The following is a 17,380-nucleotide window of genomic DNA, read 5'->3' as shown; positions in this document are numbered from 1 at the left end:
TGTGACGCCACACGTGACTGTGACGCCACACGTGACTGTGACGCCACACGTGACTGTGACGCCACACGTGACTGTGACGCCACACGTGACTGTGACGCCACACGTGACTGTGACGCCACACGAAACAGGCCCTTCGGCCCACCGGGTCCGCGCCGCCCAGCGATCCCCGCACATTAACACTATCCAAGCCAATTAACCTACAAACCTGCACGTCTTTGGAGTGTGGGAGGAAACCGAAGATCTCGGAGAAAACACAGGCAGGTCACAGGGAGAACGGACAAACTCCGTACAGACAGCACCCGTAGTCGGGATGGAACCCGGGTCTCCGGCGCTGCATTCGCTGTAAGGCCGCAACTCTACCGCCGCGCCACCGTGACGTTTTTCTCTGGGCTGTCTAAATTTATGCTGACTAGCTAATTAATTTATTGCATCGTATGGGAGGCGCATTCCCAATCTCGTTGTACCCCTGTACAATGACAATAAAGATGTATTGTATTGTATTGTGACATGCTGCATGACACACGCACTGTAAAGGATCTTGCAGAGGCCAAATACGTGGCACTGACATTTGCTCGCTATTGGCAAACAGCTGTGTGATGACAGGAAATAATAATAATAATTCATCCAACAACCTGTGATTTTAACGATAGAGTTGGAACTGTGTGTGTCTCCACAGTCATGTGGCCCTCACAGAGTGCTGGAGTAACTCAGTGGGTCAGGCAGCATCTGTGGAGAACATGGATAGGTGACGTTTCACAGAGTGCTGGAGTAACTCAGTGGGTCAGGCAGCATCTGTGGAGAACATGGATAGGTGACGTTTCACAGAGTGCTGGAGTAACTCAGTGGGTCAGGCAGCATCTGTGGAGAACATGGATAGGTGACGTTTCGAGACCTTTCTTCAGACTTGGAAATCCACACTTGGAACGCCCCCTCCCCTGACATCAGTCTGAAGAAGAGTCTCGACCCGAAACGTCACCCATTCCTTCTATCCAAAGATGCTGCCTGACCTGCTGAGTTACTCCAGCATTTTGTGCCTAACTTCAGTCTTATACCCAGAGCAGGGGAATCAAGAAGCACAGGACATGTGTTTAAGATGAGAGGGGAAAGATTTAATAGGAACCTGAGGGGCACTTTTTCACACAGAGGGTGGTGGGTGTGTGGAACGAGCTGACAGAGGAGATAGTTGAGGCTGGGACTATAACAACATTTAAAAATCAGTTAGACAGGTACATGGATAGGACAGGTTTGGAGGGATATATATATGTATACTAGACCAAGAACCAAACCTCTCCTGCATTGGTGCAGCACCCTCTCCTCCGCCTCTCCCCCTCACCTATACCCCCCCCCCCGCCCCCTCCCCTCCCCCCCCACTCACCCACTCCATCCCCCTCAACCCTCCTTATCCCCCCCTACCCCCCCCCCCCCCCCCCGGCCCACAATGTCCATGATGCCAAGACCATTCCCTGTGGAGAGGAAGTGTTGAGAGCCATGGGGGTGCGCTGGGATCGCACGGAGCCTTGGTGATGGGTGGGAGGGAGGGGCCCACCTCAGTGTCTGGTGATGGGTGGAAGGGGGGACCGTTTGGTGATGGGTGGGAGGGGGGCCGCCTCAGTGTCTGGTGATGGGTGGGAGGGGGGGGGGCCCACCTCAGTGTCTGGTGATGGGTGGGAGGGGGGGGGGGCACCTCAGTGCTCCCTGTTGTCCTGCCCCTTTAGTTGACCCGTGCCCCATCAGCAGAGGGGCCGAGAGCCCCCCACCAAACCCCCCAACCCACTCGCCCAAGCCCCCCTAACCCAACCCACCCCCCCCAAACCCCCCCCACCAAACCCACCCAACCCCCAACCCACCCACCCATCACCCCCCACCCAACCCCCAACCCACCCATCACCCCCCACCCAAACCCCCACCCACCCAACCAACCCCCATAATCTGCCCCCCCCCCCCCCCCCACATTGGCTGCACTTGCACATCACCGTTGCCAGCCAGCTGAAGAGCGCGGGTGTCGGCAACGTGTGTGTGTGGGGGGCGCCGCTACTCGCGGGTGTACGGTAGCCCGGGGATCCCCCGCTGCGCGTCCCCGCGCGGGAACGGGAGCGCGCGCCCGCTGGAGCCCGCTGCAGGAGCGGCGCTGCACAGAGCGCTGGCGCTGGGACAGGGGACAGAGCTGCGAGCCAGTGCAGGGCAGTGCAGCAACGGGACGTCCACTCACCCCTCTGCACTGTGGAGGGAGGCTGCCTGCCCCCCACATGGAACATGTAACATGCATGGAGCACAGCACAGCAAGCCCCTGCCACATGGAACATGCATGGAACACAGCACAGCAAGCCCCTGCCACAGGGAACATGGAACATGCATGGAACACAGCAAGCCCCTGCCACAGGGAACATGCAACATGGAACACAGCAAGCCCCTGCCACAGGGAACATGCAACATGGAACATGCATGGAACACAGCACAGCAAGCCCCTGTCACATGGAACATGCATGGAACATAGCAAGCCCCTGCCACGGGTAAGTGACAATATTCACACTTCCCCTCAACTAGAAGCTTGCATGTTTAAACCTCAGGGTGCACACTGAGCTTGCCCCAGTTAGGCACACACAGACACAGAGTGCTGGAGTAACCCAGTGGGTCAGGCAGCATCTGTGGAGAACATGGACACAGAGTGCTGGAGTAACTCAGTGGGTCAGGCAGCATCTGTGGAGAACATGGACACAGAGTGCTGGAGTAACCCAGTGGGTCAGGCAGCATCTGTGGAGAACATGGACACAGAGTGCTGGAGTAACCCAGCGGGTCAGGCAGCATCTGTGGAGAACATGGATAGGTGACGTTTCGGGTCGAGACGCATCTCCACAAGTCACAATCCATGAATTGGTGACCCCAGAACCAGGGGCCACAGTCTAAGAATAAAGGGGAGGCCATTTAAAACTGAGGTGAGAAGAAACTTTTTCACCCAGAGTTGTGAATTTGTGGAATTCTCTGCCACAGAGGGCAGTGGAGGCCAATTCACTGGATGGATTTTAAAGAGATTTAGATAGAGCTCTAGGGGCTAGTGGAATCAAGGGATATGGGGAGAAGGCAGGCACGGGTTAATGATTGTGGATGATCAGCCATGATCACAATGAATGGCGGTGCTGGCTCGAAGGGCCGAATGGCCTCCTCCTGCACCTGTTATCTATGTTTCTACTATTAATGCCATTAATTTAAGTGAGATCTCTCTGTCGTGACATGGCTTCTGGGGCAGTATTTGCAAATGGTCTGTATGTGTGCCCAGAGTGGTCAGTCTGTTGCACAGTATCTGCATGTGTGCCCAGAGTGGTCAGTCTACTGCACAGCACCTGCATGTGTGCCCAGAGTGGTCAGTCTGTTGCACAGTATCTGCATGTGTGCCCAGAGTGGTCAGTCTACTGCACAGCACCTGCATGTGTGCCCAGAGTGGTCAGTCTGTTGCACAGTATCTCTGCATGTGTGCCCAAAGTGGTCAGTCTTGCACAGTACCTGCATGTGTGCCCAGAGTGGTCAGTCTGCAGCTACAGGTTCCACTGGCTCTGCGCGGTTGAACCAATTTGTAGTCATTGACTGAACTAGTGGAGGGAGGTATTTGTCAGTGTGTTGGTTCACAGTGTTACTGAGGGGGAAGTTGAGTGTGTGGTGCTGAGCAGTCAGAGCTCAGAAGTTGCAACTCCGTTTCCTGTGTCTTTTTTTTCCAAAAAATTCAAAGAATTTAGAGAAAAAAAAACCAAATTGCAGCGGGTTTTAACTGGTCAGCATTATCGGAGACAATGAAACTCTTGCGGCATCTTGCTGGTTAATTTACAGCAGAGTCGGTGTGGACCTGAAGCCAGTTCTTGGCGTATCTACCCCTCTCCACTAAACACCTTCCTTCACCTCACCTGTTGCTTCAGTTTTTAATGAAAGCAGTGAGCTCACTCACTCACTCACTCACTCACTCACTCACTCACTCACTCACTCACTCACTCACTCACTCACTCACTCACTCACTCACTCACTCACTCAATCACTCACTCACTCACTCACTCACTCACTCACTCCTTCTCCTCCTGAAAGCACTTCACGATGCCAAACCCAGCAGTTTGCAGTTAATACTAAACCGGATGGGTTACGTTGCATTTCTCTGATTCCAGAGTCACATTCTTTGCGTGACTGGGATGCTTTGTGTGTTCCTTAGATATTTGGTACAAAGTTCACTACTGTTAGACAGAGCTCTTAAAGATAGCACAGTCAGGTGGGGGGGGAGGAGGTGGGGGGGGGGGAGGAGGTGGGGGGGGGAGGAGGTGGGGGGGGGAGGAGGTGGGGGTGGGGAGGAGGTGGGGGGGGGGAGGAGGTGGGGGGGGGGGAGGAGGTGGGGGGGGAGGAGGAGGTGGGGGGGGGAGGGAGGGGGGGGTGGAGCTGAAATCCACGTCCTGTCCCACAGATTTCCACAGTGGCAAATGTGCCCATTTGTACCCGGTGTGTTTATAAGGTCATAAGTGATAGGAGTAGAAATAGGCCATTCGGCCCATCAGGTCTACTCTGCCATTCAATCATGGCTGATCTATCTCTCCCTCCTAACCCCATTCTCCTGCATTCTCCCCGTAACCCCTGACACCCGCACTGATCTACAATCTATCTATCTCTGCCTTACATATATCCACTGACTTGTGGCCTCCACAGCCGTCTGTGGCAAAGAATCCCACAGATTCACCACCCTCTGACTGGAAATTCCTCCTCATCTCCTTCCTAAAAGAACATCCTTTAATTCTGAGGCTGTGCCCTCTGGTCCTAGACTCTCCCACTAACATCCTCTCCACATCCAGGGTCCAGTGCCACTGGCCACAGCTGCTGTCAACTGCCTCAAAGTACATCTGCCCCGCTCAGAACTTTATAAAACTTAGTAAGAAGATTTCCCCGAGTTTGATGTCAATGCTCAGGTAAACTGTCCAAGACCCTTCCCTGCATCCTGGTCATTTCCAGTAACGCTCGGCTCACTGGCTAACCGGGGACCTGCTCTCTCTCTCTCTCTGTCTGCATAGAAACATAGACAATAGATGCAGGAGGAGGCCATTTGGCCCTTCGAGCCAGCACCGCCATTCATTGTGATCATGGTTGACCGTCCACAATCAGTACCCCGTTCCTGCCTTCTCCCCATACCCCTTGATTCCACTAGCCCCTAGAGCTCTATCTAACTCTCTTTTAAATCGATCCAGTGAATTGGCCTCCACTGCCCTCTGTGGCAGAGAATTCCACAAATTCACAACTCTCCGGGTGGAAAAGTTTTTTCTCACCTCAGTTTTAAATGGCCTCCCCTTTATTCTTAGACTGTGGCCCCTGGTTCTGGACTCCCCCAACATTGGGAACATGTTTCCTGCAGCCTGGTCGTTTCCAGTAAGGCTCGGCTCGCTGACTAACAAGGACTCTCTCTCTCTCTCTCTCTCTCTCTCTGTCTGTGTCTCTGTGTCTCTCTGTCTCTGTCGGAAGTGGTTGCCTTGGGCGCTACATTCATAAAAGTTGTGGATTAAAAATAGACTGTGTACAAGGTTCAACTGCAACGAAGCCCATTCATTGCAAGAACGTCAAAAAAACGTTCGTTAAAACAAGTCCGTAGCTTGTTGTTTGGAGGGTTTTCAGATGATGTAAAAGTCCGTTCAGTCAGAAGCTGCTACACTCAAATCTCACCGTTGTTTAATTGGTACACGTGACAATAAATGGATCATGATCTTTTCCACGAGTGATAATTCTACTCAATAACCAAAGTCTCTTTTTTTGCTCTGGTTTATTTTCACCCACATGTTTAGACCGTAATGCTGTACCCGTATTGTTTTGATGTGTTTATGCTTTATTCTTAATTGTTAACTGTATGTTTGTGTTGTTACTTGTGAGCGGAGCACCAAGGCACATTCCTTGTATGTGCACATACTTGGCCAATAAACTTATTCATTCATTCATTCATCTTGAAATCTTCATCTTGCCAGTGGGCGGGGGGGAGGTCAGTTTAGCTCATTGTCACGAGTACCGAGGAACAGTGAAAAGCGTTCAGTGCAAAGGGTTCTACCTTATTCACACGTTCACGTTATAGGAGTAGAATTAGGCCATTCGGCCCATCGAGGCCCCTCCGCCACTCAATCACGGCTCCTAATCCCATTTTCCTGCCTTCTCATAACCCTTGATGCACTTTCCAATCAAGAATTTATCTATCCCTACCTTAAAAATATCCACTGACTTGGCCTCCACAGCCCTCTGTGGCAATGAGTTCCACAGATTCACCACCCTCTGACTAAAGAAGTTCCTCCTCACCTCCTTTCCAAAAGAGGGTCCTTTAATTTTGAGGCTGTGCCCTCTGGTCCTAGACTCTCCCACCAGTGGAAACATCCTCTCCACATCCACTCTATCTCTGCCTTTCATTATTCCGTAAGTTTCAATGAGGTCCCACCTCATCCTTCTAAACTCCAGTGAGTACAGGCCCAGTGCCGACCAACACTCATCCTATGTTAACCCACTCATTCCTGGGAACATTCTTGTAAATTCATGGAAGTAATAAAGTTTACAGGTAGACACAAGGAACTGCAGATGCTGGTTTAAAAAGGACACAGAGTGCTGGAGTAACTCAGCGGGTCAGGCAGCATCTGTGGAGAACATGGATAGGTGACGTTTCACAGAGTGCTGGAGTAACTCAGCGGGTCAGGCAGCATCTGTGGAGAACATGGATAGGTGACGTTTCACAGAGTGCTGGAGTAACTCAGCGGGTCAGGCAGCATCTGTGGAGAACATGGATAGATGACGTTTCACAGAGTGCTGGAGTAACTCAGCGGGTCAGGCAGCATCTGTGGAGAACATGGATAGGTGACGTTTCACAGAGTGCTGGAGTAACTCAGCGGGTCAGGCAGTATCTCTGGAGAACATGGATAGGTGACCTTTCGGGTCAGGACCTTCTTCACACTGATGGCATTGGGGGAGAAAGCTGGCCACTAGTTTTCCGTTATTTACGGGGACGCAAGGAACTGCAGGTGCTGGAATGTTGAGCAAAACACATAGTGCTGGAGGAACTGGTGGACGCAGCCCAGACCATCACACAAACCAACCTCCCTTCCATTGACTCCATCTACACCTCACGCTGCCTCGGCAAGGCCAGCAGCATAATCAAGGACCAGTCTCACCTCGGCCACTCCCTCTTCTCCCCTCTCCCATCGGGCAAGAGGTACAGAAGTGTGAAAACGCACACCTCCAGATTCAGGGACAGTTTCTTCCCAGCTGTTATCAGGCAACTGAACCATCCCACCACAACCAGAGAGCAGTGCTGAACTACTATCTACCTCATTGGTGACCCTCGGACTATCCTTGATCAGACTTTGCTGGCTTTACCTTGCACTAAACGTTATTCCCTGATCATGTATATGTGACTGGTTAGCACACAACAAAAGCTTTTCACTGTACCTCGCTCGGTACACGTGACAATAAACTCAACTGTAACTGCCTTGGCTCTGCCACAAATTCCACACATAGCTCGCATGTAAACACAGCGTGAGGCACAGGGATTGCCAGAGAAACTGTTGGCACGGTGATACAACTACCACTACACACCAAAAACACACTGCGAGGCAGTCACAGAATCACACAGCGCAGTAACCGGCCCTTCAGCCCAGCCTGCCCACAGAAACATAGACAATAGGTGCAGGAGGAGGCCATTCGGCCCTTCGAGCCAGCACCGCCATTCATTATGATCAAGGCTGATCATCCACAATCAGTAACCCGTGCCTGCCTTCTCCCCATATCCCTTGATTCCACTAGCCCCTAGAGCTCTATCTAACTCTATTTTAAATTCATCCAGTGATTTGGTCTCCACTGCCCTCTGTGGCAGAGAATTCCACAAAATGCCCCTGCTGACCAATGTGCCCCATCTACACGAGCCCCACTTGCCCGCATTTGGCCCATGTCCCTCTAAACCCCTCCTGCCCATTACATCTGTCCAGATGTGGGTCGTTGTGTAGAAGATGTTTATGGTTGGGGCGAGGAATGGGGAACCACGGAGGGCAGATTGAAGGTGAGAGGGGGTACATTTAATAGGAACTTGAGGGGCAACTTTGTTTCACACACAGGGTGGTGGGTGTATGGAATGAGCTGCCAGAGGAGGTAGTTGAGGCAGGGACTATAAACAGCATTTAAAATGCATTTGGAAGGTACATGGATCACCAATGAGGAAGAAGGTACAAGGTTTAGAGGATACTAGACCAAGTGGGCCCCAAACCTCCTGCATTGGAGCAGCACCCTCTCCTCCCTCTCCCCCTCCTCTCCCCCCTTCCCCTCTCACCCTCCTACCTCCCCTCATCTCAGTTCTAAATGGCCTACCCCTTATTCTTAAACTGTGGCCCCATTGGCCTGTGTACCGTTTTGGCTGTAGGTTGGGAACAAATAAACGAGAGTTTAGTATATAGATGGGCCAAACGTGGGTAGGTGGAGCAGGTTTAAGAGAGAGAGAGAGCTAGGTAGAGCTGTTATGGATAGCGGAGTCAGGGGATATGGGGAGAAGGCAGGAACGGGGTACTGATTGAGAATGATCAGCCATGATCACATTGAATGGCGGTGCTGGCTCGAAGGGCCGAATGGCCTCCTCCTGCACCTGTTGTCTATTATCTGTTGTTTAGTTTAGCGATACAGCATGCAAACACAGCTTGGCCCACTGAGTCTGCCCCACTGAACAATCTCCTGCACACTTGTCAAAGTAGGGAGAACCCACGCATAAAGGAGGGATAATGTAAACTTGTAGAAACAAGGATGGTGGGTTATACCGAAGATAGACAAAGTGCTGGAGTAACTCAGCGGGTCAGGCAGCATCTGTGGAGAACATGGATAGGTGACGTTTCACAGAGTGCTGGAGTAACTCAGCGGGTCAGGCAGCATCTGTGGAGAGAGGGAATGGTTGACGTTTCGGGTTGAGACCCTTCTTCAGACCCACTGAACTCACCTCCATCAGCCTGAAGAAGGGCCCTGACCTGAAATGTCACCTGTCCATTCCGTCCACAGATGCTGCCTGTCCCGCTGAGTTACTCCAGCACTTTGTGTCTATCTTCGGTTTAAACCAGCATCTGCAGTTCCTTCCTACACAATTGACTGTACCTTGGTACACGTGACAGTAAACTAAACTGAGTGTATTTTAGTTTTAGACAATAGACAATAGGTGCAGGAGGAGGCCATTCGGCCCTTCGAGCCAGCACCGCCATTCAATGTGATCATGGCTGATCATTCTCAATCAGTACCCCGTTCCTGCCTTCTCCCCATACCCCCTGACTCCACTATCCTTAAGAGCTCTATCTAGCTCTCTCTTGAATGCATTCAGAGAATTGGCCTCCACTGCCTTCTGAGGCAGAGAATTCCATAGATTTACAACTCTCTGACTGAAAAGTTTTTCCTCATCTCCGTTCTAAATGGCCTACCCCTTATTCTTAAACTGTGACCCCTGGTTCTGGACTCCCCCAACATTGGAAACATGTTTCCTGCCTCTAACGTGTCCAATCCCTTAATAATCTTATACGTTTCGATAAGATCCCCTCTCATCCTTCTAAATTCCAGTGTATACAAACCTAGTCGCTCCAGTCTTTCAACATATGACAGTCCCGCCAAACTGTCCAAATCACCCTGCATCCTCATAGCATGCTCCTCACAGTTCACACTGCCACCCAGCTTGGTGTCATCCGCAAACCTGCTAATGTTACTTTTAATCCCTTCATCTAAGTGATAGAGTTGTGTGAGCAGAGGCAGAGTACATACAGTGCAGGGGATTGCTAATTACAGCCTGACAGAGGACAACACCACCCTCTGCTGGTCATAGACACAGAGTGCTGGAGTAACTCAGCGGGTCAGGCAGCATCTGTGGAGAACATGGATAGGTGACGTTTCACAGAGTGCTGGAGTAACTCAGCGGGTCAGGCAGCATCTGTGGAGAACATGGATAGGTGACGTTTCACAGAGTGCTGGAGTAACTCAGCGGGTCAGGCAGCATCTGTGGAGAACATGGATAGGTGACGTTTCACAGAGTGCTGGAGTAACAGAGAAGATTAATCTAAAAATAGAAAGATTAGACCAAACAGAGAAGCGGTGAGAAGTGGCGAACAAACAACGCCAGCGTCCTCTCACGCCACTTCCGGTTTGACAGATAAAGATGACAGTGACAGATAAAGTCCCTCTCTTGCATTCAAGAGAGAGTTAGATAGAGGCAGGAAACATGTTCCCAATGTTGGGGGAGTCCAGAACCAGGGGCCACAGTTTAAGAATAAGTGGTCGGCCATTTAGAACGGAGATGAGGAAAAACCTTTTCACCCAGAGAGTTGTAAATCTGTGGAATTCTCTGCCTCAGAAGGCAGTGGAGGTGAATTTATTGGATGCTTTCAAAAGAGAGTTAGATAGAGCTCTAGGGTCTAGTGGAATCAAGGGATATGGGGAGAAGGCAGGAACGGGGTACTGATTGTGGATGATCAGCCATGATCACAGTGAATGGCGGTGCTGGCTCGAAGGGCCGAATGGCCTCCTCCTGCACCTATTGTCCATTGTTAGGTGGCTATGATGTTGGTAGGTTAGGCGGCTATGATGTTCAGTAGGTTAGGTGGCTATGATGTTCAGTAGGTTAGGTGGCTATGATGTTCAGTAGGTTAGGTGGCTATGATGTTCAGTAGGTTAGGTGGCTATGATGTTCAGTAGGTTAGGTGGCTATGGTGCTCAGTAGGTTAGGTGGCTATGATGTTCAGTAGGTTAGGTGGCTATGATGTTCAGTAGGTTAGGTGGCTATGGTGCTCTGTAGGTTGGGTGTACTAAATGCATTTTGGACTTACGATATTTTCAATTGACGATGGGTTTATCGGAACGTAATCTCATCATAAGTGGAGGAGCATCTGTATTATGTGGGGGGTGGGGGGTGGGGGGGTGGGGGGTGGGGAAACTTTTTTAAATCTCTTCCCTCGCCGGAGATGCGACTTTTTCCGTGTCGTATCTCTGTCCGCACTTTCAGAATGGCAGGCAGTGACTAGTGGGGTACCGCAAGGCTCGGTGCTGGGACCACAGTAACTAGTGGGGTACCGCAAGGCTCAGTGTTGGGACCGCAGCTATTTACAATATACATCAATGACTTGGATGAAGGGATTAAAAGTACCATTAACAAATTTGCGGATGACACAAAGCTGGGTGGCAGTGTGAACTGTGAGGAAGATGCTATGAGGTTGCAGGGTGACTTGGACAGGTTGTGTGAGTGGGCGGATGCATGGCAGATGCAGTTTAATGTGGATAAATGTGAGGTTATCCACTCTGGCGGTAAGAACAGGAAGGCAGATTATTATCTGAATGGTGTCCGATTATGAAAAGGGAAGATGCAACAAGACCTGGGTGTCTTTGTTCATCAGTCACTGAGTAAGCATGCAGGTACAGCAGGCAGTGAAGAAAGCTAATGGCATGTTGGTCATTGCCAGAGGATTTTAGTTTAGGAGCAAAGAGGTCCTTCTGCAGTTGTACAGGGCCCTGGTGAGACCACACCTGGATAATTGTGTGCAATTTTGGTCTCCAAATTTGAGGAAGGACATTTTTGCTATTGAGGGAGTGCAGCGTAGGTTTATGACGTTAATTCCCAGGCTGGCGGGACTGTCATATGATGAAAGAATGGGTCGACTGGGTTTATAATCACTGGAATTTAGAAGAATGAGAGGGGATCTTATAGAAACATATAAAGTTCTTAGAGGATTGGACAGGCTAGATGCAGGAAACATGTTCCCAATGTTGGGGGAGGCCAGAACCAGGGGTCACAGTTTAAGAATAAGGGGGAGGCCATTTAGCACTGAGATGAAGAAAAACATTTTCACCCAGAGAGTTGTGAATCTGTGGAATTCTCTGCCACAGAGGGCAGTGGAGGACAATTCTCTGGATATTTTCAAGAGAGAGTTAGATAGAGCTCTAGGGGCTAACGGAATCAAGGGATATGGGGAGAAGGCAGGCACGGGTTACTGATTGTGGATGATCAGCCAGGATCACAATGAATGGCAGTGCTGGCTCGAAGGGCCGAATGGCCTCCTCCTACTGTCTATGCATTTCCTGGCCCCTCTGCCCTTCTGATTTGCTGTTTTAGTTTACTCTTCAGTTCCTGAACCTCCTCCAGGGATGTGCTTGATCCCAGCTGCCTGTCCCATGCATCCTTCTTATTCTTGATCAACGCCTCCATTCGTTTGCCTGCCTTGCCCTTCACTGTAACAGTGACCTGTTAAAATAAATGAAATGATGAGAAGCTCAGATAGGGTAGACAGTCAGAATCATTCTCACAGGGAGGAAATGTCAAATACTACAGCTGGAAAGGGTTCAGAGAAGATTGACGAGGATGTTGCCAGGACTAGAGGGTGTGAGCTACAGGGAGAGGTTGAGTAGGCTGGGTCTCTATTCCATGGAGCGCAGGAGGATGAGGGGAGATCTTATAGAGGTGTACAAAATCATGAGAGGAATAGATCGGGTAGATGCACAGAGTCTCTTGCCCAGAGTGGGTGAATCGAGGACCAGAGGACATAGGTTCATGGTGAAGGGAAAAAGATTTAATAGGAATCCGAGGTGTAACTTTTTCCACACAGAGGGTGGTGGGTGTATGGAACAAGCTGCCAGAGGAGATAGTTGAGGTTGGGACCATCCCATTGTTTAAGAAACAGTTGGACAGGTACATGGATAGGACAGGTTTGGAGGATTATGGACCAAGCGCAGGCAGGTGGGACTAGTGTAGCTGGGACATTGTTGGGTGGTGTGGGCAGATTGGGCTGAAGGGCCTGTTTCCACACTGTATCACTCTATGACTCTATGACTAGTGTAGCTGGGACATGTTGGCCAGTGTGGGCAGATTGGGCTGAAGGGCCTGTTTCCACACTGTATCACTCTGTGACTCTGTGACTAGTGTAGCTGGGACATGTTGGGTGGTGTGGGCAGGTTGGGCTGAAGGGCCTGTTTCCACACTGTATCACTCTGTGACACTATGACTCCTTCCTATTAGAACATCCTTTCATTCTGAGGCTAGTACCCCACTTGCACTGCATGTGAGATGGTTATCTAAGATGTATCTAAGTGCTCATGTATAATGATACTTGTATGGAACTGCACACAACGATGAATTCCACTCTACCTGGGCACTAGTGACAGATAAAGTCCATCTCTTGCATTCAAGAGAGAGCTAGATAGAGCTCTTAAGGATAGCGGAGTCAGGGGGTACGGGGAGAAGGCAGGGACGGGGTACTGATTGAGAATGATCAGCCATGATCACATTGAATGGCGGTGCTGGCTCAAAGGGCCGATTGGCCTCCTCCTGCACCTATTGTCTATTGTCTAACACAACATGCTGTACCACACTGGGCCGATACCTGTGACAGGTGATTCACCTGTGGTCTGTGGCACCACCTAGTGGCTGAGTGGAGAATGTCAGCACAGCCGTCCATCGCCCATGGGTCTTTCAGATTCACATTTATTGTTTTAGTTTAGTTTAGGTTATAGATACAGCACGGAAACAGGCCCCTTCGGCCCACCGGGTCCGCACCGACCAGCGATCCCCACACACTAACACTATCCTACACCCACTAGGGACAATTTGTTTTATTTTACATTTACCAAGCCAATTAACCTACAAACCTGCACGTCTTTGGAGTGTGGGAGGAAACCGGAGCACCCGGAGAAAACCCACGCAGGTCACGGGGAGAAGGTACAAACTCCGTACAGACGGCGCCCGTAGTCGGGATGGAACCCGGGTCTCCGGCGCTGCATTCGCTGTAAGGCAGCAACTCTACCGCTGTGCCACCGTGACCGCCCAGTGTTGTGTGTGAACACGTACAGCAAGGTACAGGTGCAATGACAGTCCTGCCTGGGTCTAGGGTTATGGTTGTCACCTGTACCCAGGTGCCGTGAGAAGCTTTGTCGTCCATCCTATCTGATCTGAGCAATGCATGAATATCCACCGGGTGGCGCTGTGTGTACATGGCAGCCGGGCCAACACATAAGATTATTAAGGGGTTGGACAGGTTAGAGGCAGGAAACATGTTCCCAATGTTGGGGGAGTCCAGAACAAGGGGCCACAGTTTAAGAATAAGGGGTCGGCCATTTAGAACGGAGATGAGGAAAAACCTTTTCACCCAGAGAGTTGTAAATCTGTGGAATTCTCTGCCTCAGAAGGCAGTGGAGGTGAATTCATTGGATGCATTCAAAAGAGAGTTAGATAGAGCTCTAGGGTCTAGTGGTATCAAGGGATATGGGGAGAAGGCAGGCACGGGCTACTGATTGTGGATGATCAGCCATGATCACATTGAATGGCGGTGCTGGCTCGAAGGGCCAAATGGCCTCCTCCTGCACCTATTGTCTATTGTCCATTGTTAGGCGGCTATGATGTTGGTAGGTTAGCTGGCTATGATGTTCAGTAGGTTAGGTGGCTATGATGTTCAGTAGGTTAGGTGGCTATGGTGCTCTGTAGGTTGGGTGTACTAAATGCATTTTGGACTTACGATATTTTCAATTGACGATGGGTTTATCGGAACGTAATCTCATCATAAGTGGAGGAGCATCTGTATTATGTGGGGGGTGGGGGGTGGGGGGTGGGGGGTGGGGAAACTTTTTTAAATCTCTTCCCTCGCCGGAGATGCGACTTTTTCCGTGTCGTATATCTGTCCGCACTTTCAGAATGGCAGGCAGTGACTAGTGGGGTACCGCAAGGCTCGGTGCTGGGACCGCAGTAACTAGTGGGGTACCGCAAGGCTCAGTGTTGGGACCGCAGCTATTTACAATGTACATCAATGACTTGGATGAAGGGATTAAAAGTAACATTAGTAAATTTGCGGATGACACAAAGCTGGGTGGCAGTGTGAACTGTGAGGAAGATGCTATGAGGTTGCAGGGTGACTTGGACAGGTTGTGTGAGTGGGCGGATGCATGGCAGATGCAGTTTAATGTGGATAAATGTGAGGTTATCCACTCTGGCGGTAAGAACAGGAAGGCAGATTATTATCTGAATGGTGTCCGATTATGAAAAGGGAAGATGCAACAAGACCTGGGTGTCTTTGTTCATCAGTCACTGAGTAAGCATGCAGGTACAGCAGGCAGTGAAGAAAGCTAATGGCATGTTGGCCATTGCCAGAGGATTTTAGTTTAGGAGCAAAGAGGTCCTTCTGCAGTTGTACAGGGCCCTGGTGAGACCACACCTGGATAATTGTGTGCAATTTTGGTCTCCAAATTTGAGGAAGGACATTTTTGCTATTGAGGGAGTGCAGCGTAGGTTTATGACGTTAATTCCCAGGCTGGCGGGACTGTCATATGATGAAAGAATGGGTCGACTGGGTTTATAATCACTGGAATTTAGAAGCATGAGAGGGGATCTTATAGAAACATATAAAGTTCTTAGAGGATTGGACAGGCTAGATGCAGGAAACATGTTCCCAATGTTGGGGGAGGCCAGAACCAGGGGTCACAGTTTAAGAATAAGGGGGAGGCCATTTAGCACTGAGATGAAGAAAAACATTTTCACCCAGAGAGTTGTGAATCTGTGGAATTCTCTGCCACAGAGGGCAGTGGAGGACAATTCTCTGGATATTTTCAAGAGAGAGTTAGATAGAGCTCTAGGGGCTAACGGAATCAAGGGATATGGGGAGAAGGCAGGCACGGGTTACTGATTGTGGATGATCAGCCAGGATCACAATGAATGGCAGTGCTGGCTCGAAGGGCCGAATGGCCTCCTCCTACTGTCTATGCATTTCCTGGCCCCTCTGCCCTTCTGATTTGTTGTTTTAGTTTACTCTTCAGTTCCTGAACCTCCTCCAGGGATGTGCTTGATCCCAGCTGCCCGTCCCATGCATCCTTCTTATTCTTGATCAACGCCTCCATTCGTTTGCCTGCCTTGCCCTTCACTGTAACAGTGACCTGTTAAAATAAATGAAATGATGAGAAGCTCAGATAGGGTAGACAGTCAGAATCATTCTCACAGGGAGGAAATGTCAAATACTACAGCTGGAAAGGGTTCAGAGAAGATTGACGAGGATGTTGCCAGGACTAGAGGGTGTGAGCTACAGGGAGAGGTTGAGTAGGCTGGGTCTCTATTCCATGGAGCGCAGGAGGATGAGGGGAGATCTTATAGAGGTGTACAAAATCATGAGAGGAATAGATCGGGTAGATGCACAGAGTCTCTTGCCCAGAGTAGGTGAATCGAGGACCAGAGGACATAGGTTCATGGTGAAGGGAAAAATATTTAATAGGAATCTGAGGTGTAACTTTTTCCACACAGAGGGTGGTGGGTGTATGGAACAAGCTGCCAGAGGAGATAGTTGAGGTTGGGACCATCCCTTTGTTTAAGAAACAGTTGGGCAGGTACATGGATAGGACAGGTTTGGAGGATTATGGACCAAGCGCAGGCAGGTGGGACTAGTGTAGCTGGGACATGTTGGCCGGTGTGGGCAGGTTGGGCTGAAGGGCCTGTTTCCATGCTGTATCACTCTGTGACTCTATGACTAGTGTAGCTGGGACATGTTGGGTGGTGTGGGCAGATTGGGCTGAAGGGCCTGTTTCCACACTGTATCACTCTGTGACTCTATGACTAGTGTAGCTGGGACATGTTGGGTGGTGTGGGCAGGTTGGGCTGAAGGGCCTGTTTCCACACTGTATCACTCTGTGACACTATGACTCCTTCCTATTAGAACATCCTTTCATTCTGAGGCTAGTACCCCACTTGCACTGCATGTGAGATGGTTATCTAAGATGTATCTAAGTGCTCATGTATAATGATACTTGTAAGGAACTGCACACAACGATGAATTCCATTCTACCTGGGCACTAGTGACAGATAAAGTCCCTCTCTTGCATTCAAGAGAGAGCTAGATAGAGCTCTTAAGGATAGCGGAGTCAGGGGGTACGGGGAGAAGGCAGGAACGGGGTACTGATTGAGAATGATCAGCCATGATCACATTGAATGGCGGTGCTGGCTCAAAGGGCCGATTGGCCTCCTCCTGCACCTATTGTCTATTGTCTAACACAACATGCTGTACCACACTGGGCCGATACCTGTGACAGGTGATTCACCTGTGGTCTGTGGCACCACCTAGTGGCTGAGTGGAGAATGTCAGCACAGCCGTCCATCGCCCATGGGTGGTTCAGATTCACATTTATTGTTTTAGTTTAGTTTAGGTTATAGATACAGCACGGAAACAGGCCCCTTCGGCCCACCGGGTCCGCACCGACCAGCGATCCCCACACACTAACACTATCCTACACCCACTAGGGACAATTTGTCTTTTTAACATTTACCAAGCCAATTAACCTATAAACCTGCACGTCTTTGGAGTGTGGGAGGAAACCGGAGCACCCGGAGAAAACCCACGCAGGTCACGGGGAGAACGTACAAACTCCG

General features: G+C 50.3%; 1 long non-coding RNA gene across 1 annotated transcript in view; it reads left to right on the top strand.

The window, feature by feature from the left end:
* Positions 1-2,150: 2,150 nt before the first annotated feature.
* LOC144594090 (uncharacterized) overlaps positions 2,151-17,380 on the top strand; it is a 158,165-nt gene continuing 142,935 nt past the window's right edge. Inside the window, exon 1 of the long non-coding RNA XR_013547324.1 lies at positions 2,151-2,510. This is a non-coding gene — a long non-coding RNA (uncharacterized LOC144594090). The remainder of the gene's footprint in view (positions 2,511-17,380) is intronic.

This window comes from Rhinoraja longicauda, chromosome 5, assembly GCF_053455715.1.
Source record: "Rhinoraja longicauda isolate Sanriku21f chromosome 5, sRhiLon1.1, whole genome shotgun sequence".
Taxonomy (NCBI): domain Eukaryota; kingdom Metazoa; phylum Chordata; class Chondrichthyes; order Rajiformes; family Arhynchobatidae; genus Rhinoraja; species Rhinoraja longicauda.
This window is presented reverse-complemented; position numbering and strand designations above follow the sequence as displayed.